Below are 25,455 nucleotides of genomic sequence, written 5' to 3'. Positions count from 1 at the left end.
CCGACCCACAGAAACAGATCACAGCAATTCAGCGCCATTGGGCATCAATTAAAATGTTGACAATTAGATAAAACAACTGGTGACCAAAGCAACGACAGCTTGTAAAGTCATCCAGTCAGCTGCTCACGCCCATCTCTACTTCCTAGCCTCACCTACTCACAACAACCCAGCTACAACTTTCTTAAGCAGTAAATGGCATCATTTCAATTCTGCTGCTTTGGCTCATGATTGCTTTTAAAAAAAATTTCTTTCACACACAAATTATAGTGACTGCATCAACAGCTTAACAGCAAAGTAACCTCGAGAGCTTGAGTACTGACCCACATCTATAAGACTGCAGGCACAACTTGACCTCTTCATACACTCATTCTTTAGCCGGGATATTTCCACCACTGAGAGAGAAATACCAGTTAGAACACTGTGATGAATACTGGAATACGATAATGCCGCCCAGCAGGGCTTTGCTCCTCCAGAGAAACATTCGTACGATGCCTCCTGCAGAGCAGGATGTGGTTTGTACAGTGATGGCACACTTGGACATGTTACCCATGTCAGACATGATGGTCACAAAAAGCAGAGCTCCAAGAGTGGAAGGCCCACAGCTGGATTCCTAACCCGCTGACCTGTATTTTGACCCTGTCAGCTATCAGGGCTGTTCCATTATATGATTACTTTGAGCATTATCTCAGTCTTTCCTGTTCATAGCTGCTCAATTCCACAATAAATAGAAATGAAAATGTGTTTTTGACATTAGTTGAGGTCACCATACTTGTGCTATTTTTACTGCCATTTAAAATTCTGTGATCACTTCTAGGCTTTGTTATACATGGATGAGGAGAGGTGGTGCTCTGTCCTCCTGCACCTCTCATGTTTCATCATCAGGAACTGTGGCCACATTTAATCCGAGCATCAGACACAGAGGAAGGAGAGGACAGCGCTGTGTGTGATTATTTAGAGTCAAGCGCCGACAAAGGTCCCAAGTTGACTTTAATGAGGATGTTGTGGTTCAGGGTCGGAGCAAAATATTAACATGCAAATTATTTAGGAATTTAATCTCTAAAAGAATAAAGCAAAATGTAAATATTTCCTCCTGAATGCAGTGAAGCAGAAACATAAAGAGGAAATGATCTATGAGCTAACTCACACATGGGCATCAGTGCAAAGAAACGCTGCTTTAGGAGGAATGCAGAGATATCCAGGGTGGCCTGACAGGGTCACATATACAGTTACACAGCATGCTGATGACAGGCCAGACTCTATATATAACATGTGAATATATATGTCACAGCATTTATGGCTGCTTCACACGCACAGCAGGCCAGCATGTGATCACATGTGAGAGGAGCCGAGGAGGCTGCATATTTACAGAACTGTCCCTTCAGTAAGATCTGAATCATCTCCTTTATTTAAATGATTGATGACTAAACTTCAGTTTTAGTTCTGCTTAAGCCTTTGACTCAGAAACACGTCCTCAGTGTAAAGACAATAAACTGTTATTGTCTCTGGTTATAAAGAAGTGAAACAGCCGTGAAAAGAGAAAGTTGAGGTGAACGAACATGAAATCATAGTGATGTGAGTCATAAGGAGATAAATCTTCACGGGTTAACCAAAACCAACGTCTGTGAAACTCAGAGATCCACGAGTGGATTTTACCCACGCAGACGAACCGTCACAGTCTGAACACTGAAACTGAAACCTGACCCAAGCTCAGTGTCACAATCATTAAAGGAGGGGCGGCGTGCCGGGGATGGCACGGGTCATCCTGGCTCCACCCTCATGTAAATAATCACAAAGTTTAATTTTCAAATAAGAAAACAGCTTTAAGAGTTTAGTTTCACCTGACCTGGACAGGTGTAGCTCTACCTGGACCACAGTAAAGATCTCAGTGTCTCATGTTGTTAAGCGTCATACACTGACTGGACCTCATGCACTCCAGTAATGATGCTACGGTAAGATAAACAGGGTTTGTGCAGCAAGTTCTGCTCATTTTTACTGCTACAGCAGATTTGCATGATTTAAAGTCCAAAATAATCCTTCTTTATCTCACACTGAGCCTCAGTTCATCCCAGCTGAAACAAGCTGTCTTAGCCCCTCCCCCTTAATCAACTTTAAACCAGAGGTGGGTGGAGCTTCTGTCCCTGACCATCTTAGGGATATCCCTTCTTTATGACATCATTCAGATCCAAGAGTAGAAAAAGCTGTGATAAACTGAGTGTGTTTGGGCTCACAGTGATCACAGCTCACTCCGAGCTCATTACTGTGAACATGAAACAGGAAATGAGGAAAACAGAAAAGATCCACTTTAAACATTTTAGCTCTTCTGTGCAGCAGCCTGAGCTCTTACAGAGCCCTGTTAAAACAGCACACAACCAGGAGAAGGATCCTCAGACGCTACATCAGATACCACAGAAATACCACAGTAACTGCAGGAGGCGCAGAAGTGTAAGGACGGAGTATCAACAGAGTAAAAGAGCAAAACCTCCCCGAGCCAGTTGCAGCTAAAGTACCGTGTCTGCCATGATAACGCTTCGTCTCCTCTAGCCTCTATATGGTCCAAGTCATAGACTGTACATAAAAGATGGACACCGCCATCCTGCAATCACCCACTTGTTTCTTCGCTCTGTATTTAAAGCGGTTATTTTTTAACCTATTATAACCTGTTTTATACCTGCTGAAATACAATGACTCTCCACATCAGGTACTGAAACACAGCAGAAATGATTACCTGCTAATCAGGGGTGGATTATTTAAGGTTCAGTCATGTTCAGAAGCAAAGTTTCTTACGCAAAAGTCACACAACCTGCAGTGTGTGAGTCAGATCTGAAACTACTGAAATGTCAGGATTTGTTAATGTTCCGACGATTTTCTCGGTTAATACGTTTTGTTGTAATCATAACAATAAAAAGTCTTTGGTTTCCCAGAGCCCAACAACAAGACGACAGATGTTCCATCAAAATGAGCAGAGAAATGAATCCACCCCCAGCCTCAGCTCTGAGTGGGCGAGTGAAACCCCGTCACTGCCTCTGTGACCTCCACATCACAGCAGACGGTCTCCACTGTTTGCACTGGAAACAGCCGTCAGCTGACTGGGGGTTTACTGGGAGTCTGAGTCACCGCCAACAGGTGAATCACTGCGCATGTGACCAGTCTCTGCTGGAGCTCTGTTTAATGGTCACACCCTCCATCAAACACTAACACAAACTTGTGCGGCCTGTTAACACGGCTGCAGAGGTGTAGATGGAGAACAGTCCGATCAAAGTGCTGACACTGAGCCACAAAGGCCATCAGCAGTTATTTGGATTGATCCTATAAAGCTTTGAGCCTTGATCCAGTTTAAACAGGTGAGTTATAAAATCATCCTCCACCTGTGCAGGTGTCATGAAGGGGAAATTATCTTTAGAGACCAAAACAGGTTTTGTATCAGGCTTTTAACACGCAGATTTTAACATGGGAGTCTATGGCACTGACTCACTGCTGGAGCCCCTGCTGGACGTTAGAGGAACTGCAGCTGGGTTAAAAACAGTGAGGTGATGAAGCTTCGATACAGCGATGTGGTTTCCACTGTGAGCATGTTTGAGTTTTACACACAGAGTTAGCACAGCAGCATTCAGTGGACAACGTGATAGAAACCAGGATGTGTCTGTGACCAGACACTTGAAGCAACGTGTGATTAAATCACTATTTCATGCTTTATTTTGTTTCCAGGGTAAACCAGTGCTAACTGGTGGATTGGTGTGAGTGTTGACCCAGTTGCTGCATGCTGCTGACATACAGAGTTATCTTTAGTCGATGATGATGAGGAGGATGATGGCAGCTGCTCTGATTAGCAGCGGTTGCCTAAGAACGGCGTGGACTGTTTACAGAGTGTTTGAGGAACATTTGGCAAACGTCTCGCAGAGAGCAGAGGACACAGAGAAAACTGAGGGCTTACTGAAGAGCCTGAGAGACATCAGCGAGGTCCAGAACCAGGCAGAACTGTCACGTCCTCTCAGGGCCGCAGCGTCAGTCCAGGTACCTTTATAAAGACCTAGTGACTGCACTTACTGAGGTCACTTTGAATCCTTTTACCCCGACGAGCTGCTCACACTCTGTGTCAAAAACCTGACATGATTTCTGCTGAACCTCAGGTTTGAACCACTGATCAGCTGTACAGCACAGATCCTGGTCTGGGACAAAGCCACAACTGGTTTCTTTAGATTTTGCTCCCAAGGAGCCGGAATAAAGTTAAAGTGCTTTTGAGCCAAAGTTCTCCACCTTTCTAAAGAGTCTTTGGTCCAGTCCTTGTACCTGACCTATCAGAGGGGTGTTATTTGCTTATTAGGCCACTTAAATCTGACCTATGAATCATTAAAGCATAAAAAGACTCCTACCTCAAGTAACCAGTGTTGAGCCAATAAATGAGAGACGACTCAGCTCTCTGTTAGCAGCAGCCTCTCACACAAACATCCTCTGTTTCCATTTCTTTATTGGATTTGTGAAAAATGCCAAAGATGACACAGTTTGACATGTGATGATGATGATTCCCAAAGAGCTGTTAGTTGAAACTTGGCATATCTCAACATGCTGTGCAGCGTGTCCCTAAAATATTAAGGAAACTGGACAGAAGAAGAAGAAATGTGAGACCTAAAAACTCCCTGTAGATGAACAATATCTGAAAGTCACGTCTTTCATGAATGTGTCAGAGAAGGGAAACAGGAGGAAAGTCTGAAAATGACACAAGAACTGAAGACGAGAGGAACAGGTGTGATGGAGAGATGGAGCCACATCATGGTCAGTTTGTACGAGGAGGTGAGGAGGAGGTCCAACAGTCTGCAGCCATCTGTGAAGCTGGGTGGAGGCTCTGTCATGGTTTCAGCTGCAGCTCAGTCAGAGCTGTTGGAGATCTTTGATAAACTGATGAATCACAGAGTCTGATCCACCACGCAGGAACATCTGGAAACATCTGACTGACAGCAGCTTCCTGTTCCAGCATGACAACGATGCAAACACACTGTCAGTGCAGTGAAAGCACACCTGGATCTGACACCACACAGCAGGACACCATCAGTCACGGACGGGCCTCCGCAGAGCCGCCCTCAGCTGAGGAGACGTCTTCCTGAGGATCCTCACAGAGCTGACAGCTGCTCACACTGAGGGAAGGATGAAGCTGCAGCTGGTTTCTTCCTGTGCGGCTTTAATAAAGTCAGTTACTGTGGATCGTCTCTCCAGCAGGAAGAAAAAACTCCAGAAACTGAAAACAAGCAGCAAATCCCAGTGAGAAATACGTCCATGTGACCGCTGTCGGCTGCTCCTGCTTGGCCTCTGCAGGGTGAAAGCACCGTTTCTCGACCCCTCCTGTGGAAATGCTGTGCAGCAGGCTGAACGTGGATTTGTGAGAGTCTTTTATTTGCTGTAAAGTGACTTAGTAAATAAAATAATGATGCAGAAGAGCAGGAGGAGAACAGACTGAATACGAGGACTGTAGATGAACACGAGGGAAATCAAATCAAACCCAGAATGCAAAAGTGCAAGAACAAAGACCGAGCTCAAAGGCCTCCTGAGAAAAGAAGAAGAACCAAAATGAAATCAGAGAATAATGAAGCTCAGTTCCAGGACCATGACATCTCCGGGTCAACACAGAGGGTTAACAGGGACTGTAGAACATCTGACTAGTATTGTTCATTAATGGGGATTTCCTATACCTGTTCAAAGTAGTACACTGTGCACGCACGCAGCGAGGGAATGTCTAGACCCGCCCCCCCGGGAGTCAAGCTGCTTGCATGTATTGTTTGCTCAGTGACATAGTAAACAAAGCTGCCAAGGAATCATGAATCCAGCGTCGTTACTACACATCAAACACGGATGAGTTTGTCATCATTGTTGATTTGCAGTCTGCGCTGCTGCCTGTGGTTGTGTAACTGTCAGACTGCAAATCAGCACCTGTGACGGGTCTGAAGGTCACAACACACAACGAGTACACAAAGTTAAAAATGCTGCGTAATCCCCCACGCTTTCTCTATTTATACACACACACACACGCACGCACACGCACGCACACATGCACACACACATGCACACACACACGCACACACACACACATGCACACACACACACACGCACACACACACACACACACACATGCACACACACACGCACACACATGCACACGCACACACACGCACACACACACACACGCACACACACGCACGCACACACACGCACGCACACTGCTGGTGTAATACGCTCAGTCATGAGTCACTGGAGAGGAGACAAACTAAGTGTGTGTTTTTGTGTGTGTCTGTGTGTGTTTTGATGGATTGAAGGTGTTGTTGCTGGAAATATTTTGCAGAGCTGGTGGAAGATATTTGCGAGGTGGGCGGGGCTTGGCGTCAGCATCATGGAAATGTCTGTCTGAGCTCCTCTGGAGGACTTTAATTTATCCTCCGTCACATGTGCGAGGCGTCCACAGACTCACTGTCCAAACATCCACCACAGTCAGTAAGAATCTTATAACGAGGAAGAGGAGGGAGGAAAGGCAGCTCAGTGAGTTTTACCCAGCAGTCATCTTATCTGAACCCAGATCAGCCTGACGCATCCTTAAGTTTCACATTTCTGAGCAGAAGATTCAGAAATGTTACTGAAAATGAAACCAAACAGTCTGAGACTTCAGCAGCAGACACTCCTCGGAGCTGATTCTAATGACTCGTATGGTGATGATGCAGAAAATAAAGGAGTGTGTTACCTCAGCCAGGACAGGGAAATCTCAGCTCACGAGGTCAGGTGGGCTCAGCTTCTGGATCAGGTGGCAGTCAGAGGCCTCTGCAGTCTGACGCTGGGTTTGCAAAGCTCTCTGTAGGGACATGAAGTTTCTACTAAAAGTTTCTACTAAAAGTAAAAGAAATACATTTTTTTAGTCAAAAAACTGATGATGTCAGGAGGAATGATCACATGACCTGTGAGTCGTGTGAACCTCCCTTTAACACCTGGGAGAACGGTGACGCTTGCAAGAAGGCGATAGAAAGTCAAAGAAGCTGTGTCATGCTGGACCAGCATTACACACACACACTGCAGGAGATCGATGTGCTGCGACACGAGCCAGGCTGTCGTGACTCAGCACCGAGTCTTTGGATCTCTTCCTCGTCTCTCTGCTCCTCAGCCTCAGCTTCGTCTTCCCCTCGTTTCATTTCTGCTCTGCACATTCGAGGCCTCAGTGTCGCCTCTTTTCTTCCCGTTGACTCTCGCTGCTCTCCTTCTGCTCTCCTGAATGAATAAGAAAACAAACAGAGCTTAAAGCTCAGATTAATAACTGACCGTCCTCACAGACTCTCAGGGTACAATAAATGTTGGAGCCTTTTAACTGCAAATGTAAGAGAAATGATAGAAACGGCCGAGTGATGCAGTCCAGGATGGAGCTGTGAGTTCAGTCTCATAGTCAGCTGCTTAAAGTTCAGCTGGTTTAGTGAAGTTTCAGAGTAAACGGAGTGTTTTCATCCGCACGAATCACAGCTGACTTTAGGCTAATCTGGATTAAATCCCTGTGACCAGGTGTGCATGTGTGCAGTGCCGTGGCTGAGCTGGTTAAAGCGCCTGTCTAATGAGGGTTCGAATCCTAGCAGCGCCTCAGTGCTGAGGCTTGTTTCTTTGGTGCTTGGAGAGCGAACAGAGAGGATGCTGGGTAAACAGTGCTCGCTGTGTTTATAGAGTGGTGGGAGTGTGTTTGTTCTGTGTGAGGCTTCATTCACTGCGACTGGACACAAAGGCTCCTCTGTCTGACCCCTGAGTGTGTGTCTGTTTGCATAGAGGCACTTATGAGGACCCGTGACAGCGTCTCCACAGACGTCCTCAGCTCTGTTAACAGTGACGACTGCGATCGGCTCTTGCTGCTGCTTTCTTTTCTGCGTTAGCTTAAACTTGGAAAAAGCGCAGCACTAAGGAACTGCTGGGATTCGAACCCAGGATCTCCTGTTTACTAGACAGGCGCTTTAACCATCTAAGCCACAGCGCCTTGCATGTGTGTGGATCACATGACCGCCTGCAGGAAGGTGTGGCCTTAAAGCTGGTCAAACTGTTTTCTGACTTCTTCAGTTTCAGACGACTTTGCCTCCGGATGTGGAACGAAGAAAAGGTGAACGGCCCACGATCACCTCCCACCTCGCTGCCACGGTCACGGTTAAACCGCCGTCCATCCAACATCTCAGTTCAGCCTGTGTGTTTGGTAAAAAACATAATGATAACTGTAAAGGCTGCTGATGTTGGCCAGAAACATTAGAATTAATGCAAACTGATCAGTTAAATGCACCTTAGAACAACACGCAGCAACACTACACATGAGCGAGAGGAGGGAGGTTTGGGGTCTTCACACACCCCTGTTCTCTGCTGGCCATCGGGGCGGGGGGCTGGGAGGAGGTGTTGGCCGTCCAATTGGGATCTGGGATGCGGGGCCTCCCTGCTGCTGCGGTCTGCTTGCCTCCACCTGTAACATCTCCTGGGTCTAGGTGCCGTTTCCCCCTCCAGGGGCGAGGGTACCTGGACCCGGGGTATAGAGTTTGTTTGGGGAGTGTGATTGTGTGTACAGTGTCCATGTATGTCTATCCCTACGTTGGGTGAGTGCTGAGTATTTGTATATGTGTGCATGAGGGTGGGAATGCATGTTTGTGTCTGTGTCTATATGTCAGGTTGGGTCTTACACTCCACCTCTCTGGGAACTCCCAGGCCCTCCAAAGGCCTATCTCCCCTCACCACACTCCCTGCCGGTAACTGATGCCCTCAGGGGTCGGTGCGTTGGTGGTTCTTGGTGTCCGGGGCTGGGCGCTCAGGTATGTACCAGCTCACTCCCGGTGACTACTTGGCAGGGCCTGTCTCTTCTGCTAAGGAGCTAATAAAGGAAGCACTTTCCTTAGACGTGCAGATGCTTTATGGTGACTTGTGTCAGATGGGGTCCACCTAAACACACCAACACTCTGATCTCTGTGTTAGTGTGGGAGGTTGTGAGGCATCCACGATTTAAACTGGGGTAAAACCAGCAATCAAACCAGTAAAGGACACCTGTACAGTTTTAAGGGGACCACACTCTGACAGCGGAACTGCTGGGATTTGAACCCAGGACCTCCTGTTTATAAGACAGGTGCTTTCACCTGCTCAGCCACAGCGCTGCAGTCAGCTGACCTGACAGCTGGTCATCAGTCAGGAGTCATCTGTAAAGTTGGACACGTTGAAAATGCGCAGAAACATGACATCAAAGTGTTCGTTACGACAGCGGCTTTCCTTAGGAGGAAAAACCTTCTGACCAATAAGACGCCGATGTCACGACTGTGATTCTGGACGTATTAACAGTGACATCATCAGTGATTGTGTCACTGTGCAGGTCACAGAAAACCAGCCTCTACACAAACAGCACTTCCTGAGAGAAACTACCTGCTGAGCCACGTTTGCAGAGCCACAGTTAACGACAGCTTTCTTTTTTTTTTTTCACCTGTCCCATTTGGTTCTTTAGCTGTCAGAATTGTTGTCTGAAGACCAACAAGGAGACCCAATGGATTTACTTTGCCAAATGGATCATCGTGGCATTGCCGTATTGGTCCATTTGATCGACCAGCACCAGCGCCAGAGGTAGGTTTGAGTACACAGACCGTCCACTGGACGCCGTTAACGTGCCCACCCTCAAGGCCCTATATACATGTGTGTGTCATGAGAGTGTAAGTAATGTGGATGTCTAAGTTGTGAGATAAAATTGAGGCACAGGTGGCCAGAAGAGGACAGAGGGGGGGGGGGGGGGGGGGATGTCTCCCCTGCACCCTGGTGACACACCCGCACCCCAAGGCCCTACCTGTGTGGGTGAGTGTGGTGGAGCGGGAAGAGGGAGGTAGCCGGGGATGGGGAGGAAAAGGAGGGAGGGGAGGATGCCCCTCCCTAGGGCCAGCTCCCCCGCTGACCCCAGTAGGCACCCCCGTCCTCTGGTACCCACCAAGGCAAGGCAACGACAGCTTTCAGGCTTTATGCACAGCTGGAACTTGAACCCTGAAACTCTGCGTCTGCACAACAGCTGCAAGGCACTGCTGGGACCCACAGCGCCACAGTCTGTAAAGCTGTTACAGATGAGGAAGGGTCCAAAGGTTCATCTCTGCTGTAAGGCTGACACTTTAACCAGTGACATCACAGCTCCTCAGCTGTCACGGGTTAGATTCAGTCACTGCACCATCTTGTGGTAGAAATCAGTATTGCACCAAAGAACAGCCAGGCCCTGCTTCGACTTCAGTTCAGTCATCAGTACTCAGACTCCTCTCAGGCTGCCTCTGACCTCAGGAAATCACATGATAGGGTGGGGCCAGGTTTCACAATGAGCTCACCCAAAACTCTGGCTGATTGGGACCCCACACCCGCTTTCACACCTTGGCTCATGTGATTAGAGGATCATCAGGGGTCCTTTTGTCCCTCTGTGGGGGGAAACTCCCACTAGGTTTATATCTGGGACTCTCCACCATTTGACCTTAGAACTGAAGAAGCTTCTCGGATGAAGGTGAAACGTCTTCAAGCAACTGAAAGAAGTCCAGACGCTTTTCTTTGCAAGCTCCTTTGACCATTTACAGTTATATTTCTCACCTGTGTTCAGTGTTGGGAAGGTTACTTTTAAAATGTATCCCACTACAGATTACAGATTACATGCCCCAAAATGTATTTTGTAACATATTCTGAATTCTTTGGATTACTTAATATATTATCATGCTGTTTACAGCTACATGAATGTCCTATTGCTGTGTGATTTATTACTATTACTGAAGGCTACTCTCCACACCAACACCAGCTAGATGTTTAAATCTTAATATAAATGAGTAACAGTAGGTGCACATTAGGTAAAGCTGCACTTTTTGCAGCGATCTCGTATAGAAACTATTCGGCACGTATATAAAACAGGTCCGCGGCTCCGAGCCGTAGTAAAGGGACCTCTGGCTAATACATCAGGTTCGTGTCGGGCTCGCAGCTGAAAACTAGCTTTACTTTGTTGTCTGGGTCAACTTTGCTAGCGGGAGACAGAGAGAGGCGTTGAAAGGCTGCTGCAACCAAACTTATTGTTTCAGAGGAAACACGAACACAGCGTATAGTCGAGTCTTAACAGCTTACTTACAGCTGGACTACACCGCCCATCAGGCTCAATTCTTTAGCGCTATGCCTGTAACACTGCCTGTTGCCTTCATATTAAATCATTTTTTGAGCACTGATTTTTAAAAATATTTCTTTACATCATTATGCTGCTGCAAGTAGGGGTGACATGAGCAGTGAGACTGAGACACAGACATTAGAGCCTCTTAATGCGTGTTTTGTTTGGGTTTCCACCAGTGTGGAATTACCAAAAACAGAGAGGGCATAGCCGAACATATGAAACAGGAAAGTAATCCCTTTATTTCAACAAAGTAACTGTATTCTGAATACCACCTTTTTAAACGGTAACTGTAACAGAATGCAGTTACTCATATTTAGTATTTTAAATACGTAACGGCGGCACATATACTCTGTTACTGTCTGTGTGGCACACGAATGAACAGAAATGTTGAAAGGTTTTTTAAATCCAACCAGTAAACTGATTAACATGTTCAAACAGGACATCTGTGCCACGTAGCAGAGAGATGGTAGGTGTGATACCGCTACAGTTTCTCTGCTTCTTTCTGTCAGTGTGACTTCTGGTGGGAGTTTTGTGGTTTTACTGCAGTATAAATGAGAACACCAGCTGATGTTTTTTCCTGTGAAGTTGGTACACGAGGCTGGCGTTTTTAATAAACATGTTCCTTCATGTTCTGCATTTTAATGCCATTAACTCAGAGCTCTCCCATCATGACTCCTCATTGGAAACTTTTGGTTTTACATCTACAGGTCAGCAAAGGATGAGTGTCTTAGACTAGAGTGGATGTTTACACACCTGCTGTTAATATTTCCATCTACAGACAGGTTCATTTAGACAGTGACACTTTCATACAGGCCTCCATTATCACAGTAATTGAACAGTTTACTGAAAAACAGTTTCATGGCTGCGTGAGTATAGAGGAGAGAAACAGCTGGTGGTCTGAAGCATACCACATCACACGTCAAACATGGTGGAGGTAATGTTATGGCTCAGGCCTGTACGGCTGCGGTGGAAGTGGGTCACGGTTTATTGATGTTGTGACTGCTAATCGAAGCAGCAGGATGAACTGTGACGTGTGACCTTTGCTCTCCGCTCAGAGTCACGCAAAAGCTGCAAAACTGATCGGACAGAGCAGGTGGAGTATGAGCCAAAGCAAACTGTAAAAGCAAATAAAGTAAATAAATGGGATGTTCTTAATGAAATTATGAAGTTTGACAGTTGAAGATTATACACACGTGTGTTTTCTTCCATATACGGCATTAAATCAAAATCATTCTACCTGCCGGTGTTCCAGATCTACTGGCGTTTAGATCAACTGGCGTTGGTCGGACAGATGTGCGGCAGTCTTGCGTTTCAGGAGCTGCTACCGACAAACCAGCAAAAAAACGGCAAATGTGTCACCTGTGACACTTGTGAGGTTGTCTCAAACACACTCCGTCAGTCTTGATGCTGTTGAACAACAAAATGTTTAAAATGTGGCGAGTTTACCTGGTGATATCCTCATGCGCGACGCGATCGCGAAAACAGCAAACAAGTAACACCACGCCGATGTTGTTCACAGGACAGCAAGAGTAAACGATCGGGAGACTCTTGTCGTCGTCATCGTTCCCCTCGCACGGTTTATTTCTCCGAATTCAGCGTTTTTGCTTCACAACTACAGCGAGCTGTTTACTTTGTGCACTAACATGGACTCGAGTCAACCAGCGCCACCTCTGGCCAAGTGCCACAGCCTACAGCCAGATCAACCTGTGACACACATCTGCACCACGTTTGAATTCGTGTCATGCACATTTGCTCATATGTCGTACACCGTAGCCTTGAAGATGTAAAAAGTGCCTCAGAGCAGCACACGGGCGTGTTATCGTACTGTTGTTAAAAGTTCGTTAGTTTTGGAGCAATGGAATTATGAAACAAGTTAGTCCATTGAGGAGCCCTGTACAACACGTCTTCACATGGCTACCAGACACGCCCCCCGTCATTTTGTTATTATTCAATTCAGAACTGCCCAGACCAGACACAGTGACGTTTCACCAGAATCCCTTTGATCTCTGGTCTTCTTTATGACATCAGCACCCGAAAACCTATAAATAGGGGAGAGGTTCTCACTCTTGGCAGTCTTTCAAAGAGAGTGGAAGAATTCACTAGGCAGGAAACTACTGGAAACTTGCGTTTCTGACACAGTTGACGGTATTTTTAAAAAATCTTTTAGTTGGTACAGAGATTTAGCATCAACTTCAATTTGAAATATGAGTCTGTCAAATCCTGTTGTATGCAACATGAGAGCCGAGAACGAAAAACTTAAACAGCAAATCAAAGAGCTGAAAAATGAGAATAAAACTCTCAAACAACAAAACTCTACCATACGTGACCTTAAAGTCGAGAACGCCGACCTTAAGGAGCAAAAAAGAGAGCTCATAAATGAGAACAAGATTCTCCAAAAAAACATTGAAGTTCTCTTCAAACGAAGTGGGTTCTCTAAAAACAAGAGGAAAAGAGACCTGCAACTAGAGAATGAAACAATTCACTTCAAAATTCAAGAGCTGGAATATTTGAATACAGTTCTACAGGATTCACAAAGCTCCAATAGCAAAGAAATTCAGCAACACAAAGAGGTGATGCAGGAAATGCAGGATGAAATCAGAGAGCTGCAAAGCAAAAAGGCAGGCTATGTTATAAAAGTGAAAGGCATGGAAAAGGACAACCAGTCTTTAAGAGAGGAAAATGATGTGATGATAAAACGCATGTGTGAGCTGAAAAGGGACTTTGAAAAGGAAAAAGATGACATGCAACAGGAAATACAGGCTGTTAAAACTGAGCTCCATCAGGCAAACACAGCCTTTAAAGAGTTACAAGAGAGTGAAGAAAGAAAAAGGATCATGAATGAGGAAAACAAAACAACGGACAGTGAACAGCTCAGACAGACCCTGGAACGCCAATGCTTTGCACATGAAATTGACATATTGAGGCGGCATAACGAACTTCTTGAACAGGACCTCCAGGAGCTTTCCAAAAGGAGTGGTGATTCTCAAAAAGAACTGAAACCACACGATGAGGGTGTGAAAGGAGAGTCACGGATCTCCAAAGCCACTGAGAAAGACTCCCAACATGATGTTAACGTGACCAACAGAGAAAAGGAGTTGTTGTGCCATGAATTTGAGGAAAAGAAAAGAGAGCTTGAAGAGGTCAAGAAAAATCTGTATGATTCACAGGAAGCCTTGACAACAGAAGACATGGCGTTGCAAACCCAAGCTCAGACTCCCAAAGTTTCACAGGAAGCACATAACGATCTGATAAACAACTACGATGTCCAAGTTGACATACTCAAACAACAAAATAAGGCCTTAGAAAATAAGGTTAGTGACCTTACCAAAAAGATGTGGAATGGACGGGAAGCGATGAGACAAATGGAAAAGAACTTTCAAGAACAAAGGAAGCTACTCGAAAATCTCCGAGGAGAATTCGAGGAAATTTAGCACAACTACGACTTTGGCCCTCCCTATTAAACCTGGTTAACGCAGGTTCAATAGGGCTATAACTTAGACAATGGAAGTTCATTTGATTTAATTGGCCCAAAATGAGTGACTGCACCCAGACACTCAGTAGCAAAAGAATTACAGAGATTCAAGAGAGAAAACTGTTTCTGCATAGACTCCTATAGTACTGCAAGTCGTGTCATCGCTTGGTGTCCTGCATAGAGTGCAGGTTTAAGGTATCTACGTATCTTTCAGAATTAGAAGCTATGCTGCGTCAGGGGTTATAACAGCTGTGCCCCCCCCCCAACCGGTCGAGGCAGATGGCCGCCCCTCACTGAGCCTGGTTCTGCCGAAAGTTTCTTCCTGTTAAAAGGGAGTTTTTCTTTCCCACCGTCACCAATGGCCTCGATGACTGATAACCTTCACAGACACTGTCATCAAGGGTTTGCTCACAGGGGATCATCTGATTGTTGGGGGGTTTTCTCTCTTATATTGTATGGTCTTTACCTTACAATATAAACAGCCGAGAAGCGGCTATTTTTGCGATCCGGTGCTTTAGAAATACATCTTAGCTGAACTGAACTCCATAACATCTGGACCGAAATGCCTACGCACAACGGTAGGCATTTCAATCAAGAGCTCTGTCCAAAACGTTCAGTGACAAGCATCAGCACCAGGATTGTTTTTTAGCTCACCAACAGTTTTTTATTGTAACTGCAACTTTGTAAGACTGGGTTGGGAGATGTTCTTGTGGTGAGCTTTTATTCACATAATTGGTTTCTTTAATAGTGAAATAAAATAAATTTGTATAACTGGAAACAGCGTTCTCATGTGTGATTATCACATTGTATTCTTTAAACCATGTAACAGAATATATAATATATATAATTTACTCATAGTCATATTAATGTCTAATGTGATTGAGTTTCCTCATCTCTACTTATGTGCCGATGTGTTCACTGAGGCCATTGTATGGTCCATTTTGGCTGCATTTCCATGTTTTAAACATGAAATTTGCTTATTTAAAGGGTGTCTCATGTATCTCTTATGCAGAAATATGTGTTGCCTAGCTGGACAAATGTAGCACAGGTCTACTATTATTGGCCTAATGTATTTTAACAATCATTTCAGCATCCAGATAATCTCTTTCATACTCCCTTAGATGAATTTAGCCTGGTTGTCATGAAATAGGCATTTGAAACAATAACTACCAGTATCTTCGAATGTGTGTGATTGCACTAATCCTACACATTCTTTGCAAGACAACTGGGTGCTTTTATGTAAAGAATGATCTGAGAACACTGAGGCTAATGAAGTAACAAGAGAAACATAGTAAGTAGTCTTTCAGTTTGCATGATCAATTTGGATTATTGTTCATTTTCATTTACCATGTCAACATGTTTTAGAGCAACGTTTTCTGATTTTGAGCTCTTTTAGGTGTAAGTCATCGTCAGTGATCACCCTAAGCCCAAAGCAACACCAAACATGGGCAACCAAAATGCATCATTTTGTTAGCATGTAATTGTTCTCCCAATTCTTAGAAATCAGGAAACAACAAAAATAACAATTTTAACTTACAGACATGAAACACTCCCCCACCCTGGAAAAAAGTCCATTTTGCCTTTTACAAAAATATAAGGTTAGTGTAATGTTAGATTTTGCATTACTACCTATGACTGAGACCTCAAAGGTAATTCCTCGACTGCTTCAGTAACAGCCTGGTTGATTTTAACAAGTTAAGTAAATTTGCGGTCAATTTAGACTCAATTCAAAATCTCCTACTTGGGACGAACACTAAATGTAAATAGCTGACTTTCTAAATAAACCTATCCATCTTTGCAAGGTCAATTTTTGCTTTCACTAAATTCCAAATGTTTAGCCATAATTAGCTTAGCTGTCCTACTCTTGTTACTGCTCTTTCCTACTGCTGTTACAATCAAATGAACATCTCTGCAAAGATAAATTAGCTGAGACCTTAGGTTGATGGTAGTTACTAGCAAACACAGAAACGTACATACACTATATAGTACAGTTCTATGATACATCACCAAATAGAACAATTTGTGGCAATGCAGACAAGCAGAGAAACAGTTTAATTCGTTTAATTTGTTCACTTGATCGGAGGTGTGTTTCCTGCAGATATACAACATCGGATCTCAATGATTTTAAATGAGTAAAAGCCCTTGTGCGTTTAACCGGATTATTTATACCTTTAACATTCCAGCTTATAAAACGAAGAGCAGATGCCTTTGCCACTCCATACTATTCATTCACTCTCACATTCACATACTGGTGGAGGGAGCTACAGTTGTAGCCACAGCTGCTCTGGGGCAGACTGACAGAAGCCAGGCTGCCATATCGCACCATCGGCCCCTCTGGCCAACACCAGTAGGGAAGTAGGGTAAAGTGTCTTCCCCAAGGACACAACGACCAGGACAGAGAGCCCAGGGATCGAACCGGCGACCTTCCGGTTATGGATGCAATTCCCAACCCCCTGAGCCACAGTCGCCCATAATAAATAAATAATAAATAAAGGGAGAGTGGAGGATTATGGAGAAGCAGAGAGAGGACTGTGTTGTGAGACGGGCATTTGTGCTGTAAAGCTGGGCGTGTTGCCTGCTTGTCTATTTAACAGTGATGAAAATGATATTAAATAAATCTCTTAGTGTGTTAATACAGGAGGCTACGGACCTGGACCAACCGCCCACCACAGCGACCAGAGCAAAATGATAGTGATGGGAACCACACCCAGCAAGAATCAGCACCAGGAGAGAAGTAGAGGAGAAACTAAGAGAAGCTGTAACTCATAAAATCGGGTTGAAATTTGGGGCCAACGGACTTGTGGAGGTTGGGAAAGCGTCCGGAGCATCGCAACAAAAGGTGAAACAAAAACACACAAGCAGAGAAACGTGAGAGAAAAGCTCCTTTTAAGGAAACACCGGCAAGGTTAAAGCAGGGAAACTTAACCTACACCTGTTGTTAAATGATGAAGTTTATCCACTACTAACAAATAAACCCTCTGGGTTGCAGGACAACAACTTAACTTCAAAGAAAAAGAAAAGAAAGAGACTGGTATGACCAACCAGTGATGAGACAACAAATTCAGTGGTTAAGAGTCAAATTGTGAGATGTTTCCTGCTGATTGAACAACACAAGTGAGTTACTGACGGAAGGAAAATTCTCTTTTGTGCTTTTAAACATGATCTTAAGAATTTAAACATGTACCTGCGTTGTCCTGTCAGCTTGGTGGGCTATGAGTTGATTATATCGTGAGAAAAAAAACAAATAAAGGGGAAAGAAGGCTGACACGGCCTGGTCCGGTGTCTCTCCCCTCTCTTTGTGACACAGCCAACACAACATCATTTTCCTGTTCGTCTGTTTTTGTTTTGTTTTTTGTTTTTTCTCTGTATGTTTAATTACAGGCTGCTTTGCCGGCCCTGGAAGCCGAGGCTGACCTGGACTTCTGCTCTCCCCTCTACCATCTTTGACGTGACCCTGACCAAACGCTGCAGCAGCTGGACCCACAACAACAACCTGAAAATGTCAACAGTGCAGCAGGAAAAGGATCTCATGCAGCGGAGATGGAGAGCGCCAAACCTAAGGCCCGCTGTTACGTTCTTAGGCTACGTCCACACGTACACGGGTATTTTTGAAAACGGAGATTTTCCGTTTTCGTTTTAAAAATAATCCCGTCCACACATAAAGGCAGAAATGAAGGAAAACGCTGCTATGAACATGCCAAAGCAACAGGTGGCGCTAGATTCCTAACCGTGCAGAAATGTTGGCCAATCAGAAGTCTAGAAGCCTCGGTGGGAAATAGTAAACAAAGCTGGGGCATAGAAGCAGAACCGAGTCGTATGTGTGGAGGGACAGTAACTGTGTGTATATGTAAGCATTTAAACACTGCAGAGAGTAGAACTAACAGTAACAGTATTGTAGAAATTCATTTCACCGAAACAATAACGTGGCGCACAGTGTGACGTCAAAAACTGCGCACACCTTTGACGTTGCGTTTTCTCCGTTTTTCTTGTCCACACGTAAATGCAAAAACGGAGTTTTCAAAAATCTTCGTTTTCAGTGACCAAAAACGCCGTTTACGTGTGGACAAAAGGTGCAAACACATAGAAAAATCTGCGTTTTCAAAAATACCCGGGTACGTGTGGACGTAGCCTTAGTCTAAGCGTGTATTGAACGCAACAAGAAATTGGCCCCACTCAGCACCACCCAAGAAAGAACACAAACAGTCGAATCTTTTAAAGTGCTAAGCAGCCATTTATTTGCTTCAGCAGTGAGCAGTGCCAAAAATAACAAACATAACTCCCTGATGGCCCCTACGCTTTCCTACACAAATGAAAACCAACCAAAATACAATTCACTTACCTAACTTTCTAACAAAAAACAGGAGAAAACGTAATTCTTCTCACGCCTACTAGGCTGCTGCAGTGAACAATATATACAAGGTGAACAAAATACACAATTGCTATTTTACAAATCTATTTACAAAACTAAGATACTAACACCAGTCACACACACGGCTATACTTGCAAATCAATAGGCAAACGCTGCCGATCTCCGACCTGTATTCCCATGTGATGTTATTGTTGTGTGTGTGGGGGGTTCTATTCCACTGCAGGGCAACCTGCATGTGGCCAATAAAGCCTTCATTCATTCATTCATTCATTCATTCATTCATTCATTCAAAGACACTATGAAACAACGACTCAAAAACACATGCTATTTGTTGGATGATGGCGGCGAGTAGAGAGAGGGGGCCAAGCAGCTGTCATCTGGTAGTTAAATACTGGAGGTGATTAGCCAATTATCCAATCCAAGGACAGGAAGAGACTCCACCCAGCTACTCAGCAGGCACGCCCAGGTGTCCGACTCCTAAAAGAGAAAGGGGGAAAAACCCACAGCCATCCTCTGGTGGGAGGAGTCACACATAAAACAAACACTGACAACATTGGATCATCTTGATCATCTTCGTTCGGCGAGATATATTGTAGACATTGACTTTGAGTGCAGAGGATGCAAACACGCTTACACACACATGGATTATGAGTAGAATAAGTCTCTGGGTCAGAGAGTCCTGAACATGATATTCTAAACCAAATTTGCATCACTAGAAGAACAATGGATAACAACATTAGATTATCAAGGCTAGGCAGAGAGGTGTTTTGGTTTTCTGTCTCTTACAGAGGAAGGAACAGACACCAGACGAGGTCACGGAGATACGAGGATCCTTCGCAGCAGACACAGACACAGAGATGGCCGAGACAGCAACTGGGGTCAAGTGTCATGGCGTTTGGGCTCCGGCTAGTCACCTCGAGAGGATGGATCCCATAAACACAGCAATAAACACGAAGGGGTTGGTGAAAAACCAGGAACAGCAGACCAACGAGGCTCGAGAGGCTCTTGGTAAAAAGGGGGACACGGCTGTGACCCCTGAATACACAGATCACTGTTTGAAATCAGGGCAGAAAAATCCCCTGATCTGTGCAACGACCGAAGGGTGGTCTAACCCCGGAGGTTGAACAAAGAAGAGCAGAGAATCACCCCACTGGAAGACACTGGTAGCTGCAGCAATAAAGTGAAGGTTAAAAGCTCCTTGGACAGAGGTTCTAGTCTGAGTACGTTTGAAAGGTACAAGGTGGCACCAAGATGGGGGTGGGAAACTGGAGTGCAAAATAAAGCTGTGGGAGAACTGGGGAGTGATGGGAGTGTCATCTGTACCTACTGTTGCTGTTGTAATCATAGTTTTTCTTACATCTGAACTGCGCAAACACAGAGGTCATCACACATATGCTCCACCCGTTAAAGGGGGACAGAGGGCCTCAGGGCAACACTGGATTATGAGGTGTAAGTGATCTCTTTAAAAAGAGATCAAAGGGGGAATTGTGAGATTATTATATTATCTTATGCCACGTTAGACCCCTAATTAAAGATTGTGAAATTGTTATGTAGTTTAGTTTGCATTATTATCCTGAAGAGGTGATAACTATTACACTTATTAAACTGATTTGTATTACATCAGACTGCTGATTCATTGTGAATGAATGATGTTGTTTATGATGCACGATACAGCTGAGCTATAAGAAATCAGAGAGTCAGGACCTTATTTGTCTGATTAGAAGAGAACAGAGACCGGAGAGGTTTTCTGCCCCATGACTAGGCAGAGGGGGGCTGAAGCTAGAAGTATGTGAGAAACGCTCAGACACTTCGAGATCAGGCGGACACCCTCCCGCGCTCATCTCCCCTCCGGATGGTTTATGCTCAGAAGTGTTGGAATAAAATGATTGTTGACTGAGCATTTACACCGAGTGTTGTCCTTCCTTCAGCCCAAAGATCAAAAGAATTGGGAGGATTTAACACAATGCATTCTGGGCAGTTTGTTCAAAGTCTGACCATTCTGCACTCCAGATGGGTCGATTGCGTTAAAAAATTTTAATCGCGTTAATTGTGATTACGGCGCTAACGTGTTAACATTTACAGCTCTACAACAAACACAAAAACAGAGCACATCATGATAGAGACTTATAATTTGCACCGATGTATTTTCTATTTCTTGCTGTGTTGATTTGTCTGCTATTCTCAATGTATGAGAAATTATAATGGCTGATTGTTCGCCATTTGCATAGGGGAGGGGCCACAGAGGGGCCAAAGAACATGAAAAATACTAAATCAGAGAATATAAATGAGCAGGTCCAGTGATGATGGTAAATCTGCTCTCCTGCAAAGATGTCCAGTTTGTTCAGCTTCCATCTGTTACATTCACATAATCATTTTCCTCATCAGTGCTTTCAAATTCATCCTCTATGTTGACATAATTGTGATCGTCAGATTCCTCGTCTGACACGCCTGCTTGCTCTGCACATTTCCTTTTTATCTTCACCGGCTCAACATTCACGTAATCCCTCTCTTCCTCCTCCTCCTCCTCCTCCTCGTCATCATCCTCCTCATATCTGTTTGTGGCAGCGACTGAAACACAAGCAGCAGAACTGAGTCAGTAAATATGAACAGAAAAACACAGAAAATGGTTTTCGTCATGAAACAAACAAATATTTGATTCCTTGTTGAATTCATAATGAGCAGTATGTGTCCGGTTTCATTATGAAAGACAAACAGCTGCAAATTCATGTGCATTTTACTGATTAACGGTTACCAAGCCAGCATTAACTACACCCGAAGCCCCAGCCTGACTTCAGCCTCACCACTGTGGGAAGCACAAAAGCCTGTGTGAGGATGTCGGGGACAGACTGCTGACCTCTGCTGTAGCTGGAGTGGGCTGCAGGAACATCAGCGAGCAGCTTGAAGACAAGATGAGACCTGTGTGTGAGATTATTCTCAAACGGATGGAACAGTGAGGGGTAACTCCAGAACTACACTGGAAGATCTCTTGAAGGATCTCCAAGCAGCTGGGACATTACCCTGCAGCACACACAGGTACTCCTGCTGAAGAGCTCACGTCCATGTGAAGTTTGTCAATGAACACACGAACGATTCTGATGAGACCAATCTGAGCTGTTTGAATGGAAAAGAACGAATTACTGCATCGCACTGAGGGAAAGACAGGAAATCTTAGGCAGGGTAAAGCCTCATGGACGAGTTTTGACCCAAAACATACGACTGAGGCTATCAAGAAGTGAGTCATGAAGAAACACATTACAGCCATGGAGCAGCCTGGTCAGTCTCTGACTTTAATCCAATAGAAAACCTCCAGAGAGCTCAAGTTTTTCTAGAAACCTTAAGGATCCTCTGCACGGATGAGAAGTTTAAAATCAGCTGAGACGTCCACAAATCTGGTGACCAGCTACAGGAAACATCTCACAGCTGAGCTTGTCAACAACAGTTAGTCCAAGAGGATCAAACACTTCGTTCCTTACGGGGCGATCGTGGCTCAAAAGTTGGGTGTTCGTCTTGTAATCGGAAGGTTGCCGGTTTGAGCCCCACCTCTGACAGTCTCGGTCGTTGTGTCCTTGGGCAAGACACTTCACCCGTTGCCTACTGGTGGTGGTCAGAGGGCGCCAGTGTCCGGCAGCCTCGCCTCTGTCAGTGTGACCCAGGGTGGCTGTGGCTACAATGTAGCTGCCATCACCAGTGTGTGTGAATGTGTGTGTGAATGGGTGGATGACTGGATGTGTAAAGCACTTTGGGGTCCTTAGGGACTAGTAAAGCGCTATACAAATGACCATTTCCCACTAAAATGCACATTTATTTGTAACTGGGACAGAATGTCTTCCACTGTTAAAATAAACCTGCTATAAAATGATCAATTATGAAATTATACACTGATCATTTATTTCTAAAAGGTTAAAATGGTGAATTCAACAGAGTGTCAGATACTTATTTCCACTGTATACTGTTTGTTCTCATGAGCACAGACTTTGGATCGGGATGTGGGATCAAACCGCCTGGCTCGTCGTCTTCTCCAGAGGACCAGACAGACCACCAGCAGGAGCACCAGGAACTGCTGACGCCACCAGCAGCCACCAAGGAACTACGAGAGAAAACGATTACAACATGTTTCTGGGAAATCTGCAACATGAAAAGTGATGCTGTATGAGCAGTTATGTCTGTGTAGGTTGTCATTCATCCAGGTAATGGCGGTCAATCATGTGACTCATCACATGAGCCAAGGTGAGAAAAAAGGCGTCTGGGGAGCATCTGAAAACTGGATTATAGGTGCCAGGTGTCCAAGCCCCGCCCTCTGTTCAAGGATCACAGTGGACTCCTCTTTCAAACCACCTGTCTTCTCTGTCCAAAATATCCTCAAAGAGTGACCTTTGACCTTTAGATGCAGACGTACAGCTGAGTCTTGTCCTGTCGAAGTGGCTCTTCTATGTTGTGTGTTTATGAAGTGTTTGGTGTCTCCAGCGTAGAGGTCTGAGCGCTCCTCACTGCAGCTACATTGTTGAGTTTGTGTTTGTGATGAAGCAGTTTGTGTCTGAGTGTGTGGCTGAGTCTAAACTGGGACGTCGTGCTTGGAGGAGACTCTCCTGAGTTCCTCTGATAAACCTGCCACATAACGGAGGATGACGTCCTGTTTCTCTAAGGACTTAGAAGTGAAGACGCCTCATGGATGAGAGGTGAAAAGTCTTTCACTTTCTTTCCAAGCTCTTTAGAAAATTTGAAGGTGCTTCATGTCAGGTTGTTGAAAACTTCATATGTTCACATGTTGAATGGTTTAAAACGTCTTTCCATCAATTTTCAGATCTAAACAGGGTCGTAGAAGAGGAGCAGTACTCACAGTGGACAGCAGAGTAACCCTGTAGTCACAAGTATCTATACATACATCTTTGTATTTATATGTAGAGCTGTTGAAACAACATGTATGTTCAATCTGGATTTGAGTCCTGTGCTCTACTCACATGTGATGATGAGATGAATTGGTGCCGACTCAGGAGAAGTGAATGTCCTTGATGGCAGCAGTAACTCATACACACAGCTGTAGTTGCCCTGGTGTTCATACTCAGCTGCAGGGAAACTAAAGCTGGCTGAGTGGTTGACTGCAGGCTCTGTGAGGTTCATGCCAGAGAAGAAGAGCCTGAAACGTCATCTACATCTGTAGCTACATCTGTAACAACATCTGTAACTACATCTGTAACTACATCTGTAGCTACATCTGTAGCTACATCTGTAACAACATCTGTAACAACATCTGTAACTACATCTGTAACTACATCTGTAACAACATCTGTAACAACATCTGTAACTACATCTGTAACAACATCTGTAACTACATCTGTAACTACATCTGTAACAACATCTGTAACAACATCTGTAACTACATCTGTAACAACATCTGTAGCTACATCTGTAACTACATCTGTAACAACATCTGTAACAACATCTGTAACAACATCTGTAACTACATCTGTAGCTACATCTGTAACTACATCTGTAACTACATCTGTAACAACATTTACGCTACATTTAATTTCATCATTAAAGTAAAGAACACTTCTATAACTACAAGTACAAACACTCATTGTAAAGTTTAACCTCATGGATTCATGTTGTGACTGATGTTTCTACTCACATGTGATGATGAGATGAATTGGTGCTGACTCAGGAGAAGTGAATGTCCTTGATGGCAGCAGTAACTCATACACACAGCTGTAGTTGCCCCGGTGTTCATACTCAGCTGCAGGGAAACTAAAGCTGGCTGAGTTTGTGACAGCAGGCTGTGTGCGCTTTTGGTTTGATCCAGAGAAGAAGAGCCTGAAACGTCCTGGAGTATATCTGGAGTTAATGGAGCAGGTGAACTCAAAGCTGGAGCCTCCTGTGACTTCTGTAACTGCAGGTTCCCAGACCAGTCCTCCATTAGAAGACGTCAGGGAGATGCTGGGCTGCTGCAGAGGATCTGGGCACAAAAGAAACAACACAGAAGACTGAACATCAGTGTTTGAACACTTTTATTCATTCTGATCTTCATCAAACTCGTCCTGTTCAGGTTCCGACTCTCAGCAACATTTAAGCCATGATCACAGACTGTTTTGTTGTTGTGATCAATAAAAAGTGCCACCTCTCAGAAAGCCAGACACACCACACAGCTCATATTCTGAGTTCATATCAGTGATACATTCAGTCAGCCACAGCTGTACCACTCTGGAAATGCACACACTGTCCTTACTAATGCAAAGCAACATCTGTAACAACATCTGTAACTACATCTGTAACAAAATCTGTAACTACATCTGTAACATCTGTAACATCTGTAACAACATCTGTAACTACATCTGTAACAACATCTGTAACTACATCCGTAACAACATTTATGCTACATTTGCAAGTTTACTTATGTAAGTTGTTATCTGTACTTTTTGCTCACATACATGTTTCATTTCATCATTAAAGTAAAGAACACTTCTATAACTACAATACAAT

The 25,455-nt window shown here is 44.5% G+C and overlaps 2 non-coding genes across 2 annotated transcripts; both read right to left on the bottom strand.

The window, feature by feature from the left end:
• Window positions 1-7,910: 7,910 nt before the first annotated feature.
• trnat-agu (transfer RNA threonine (anticodon AGU)) lies at window positions 7,911-7,984 on the bottom strand. The gene has a single exon. It is a non-coding gene; the product is annotated as a tRNA-Thr (tRNA).
• Window positions 7,985-9,057: 1,073 nt separating this feature from the next.
• Window positions 9,058-9,130, bottom strand: trnai-uau (transfer RNA isoleucine (anticodon UAU)). Its single transcript has one exon. It is a non-coding gene; the product is annotated as a tRNA-Ile (tRNA).
• Window positions 9,131-25,455: the final 16,325 nt, after the last annotated feature.

Source organism: Mchenga conophoros, linkage group LG13, assembly GCF_057382185.1.
Source record: "Mchenga conophoros isolate Kocher_MC1m ecotype Shallow Benthic linkage group LG13, M_conophoros_male_GT1.1, whole genome shotgun sequence".
NCBI lineage: Eukaryota > Metazoa > Chordata > Actinopteri > Cichliformes > Cichlidae > Mchenga > Mchenga conophoros.
Note: the sequence above shows the minus strand (reverse complement) of the source record. Positions and strands in the feature narration are given on the sequence as shown.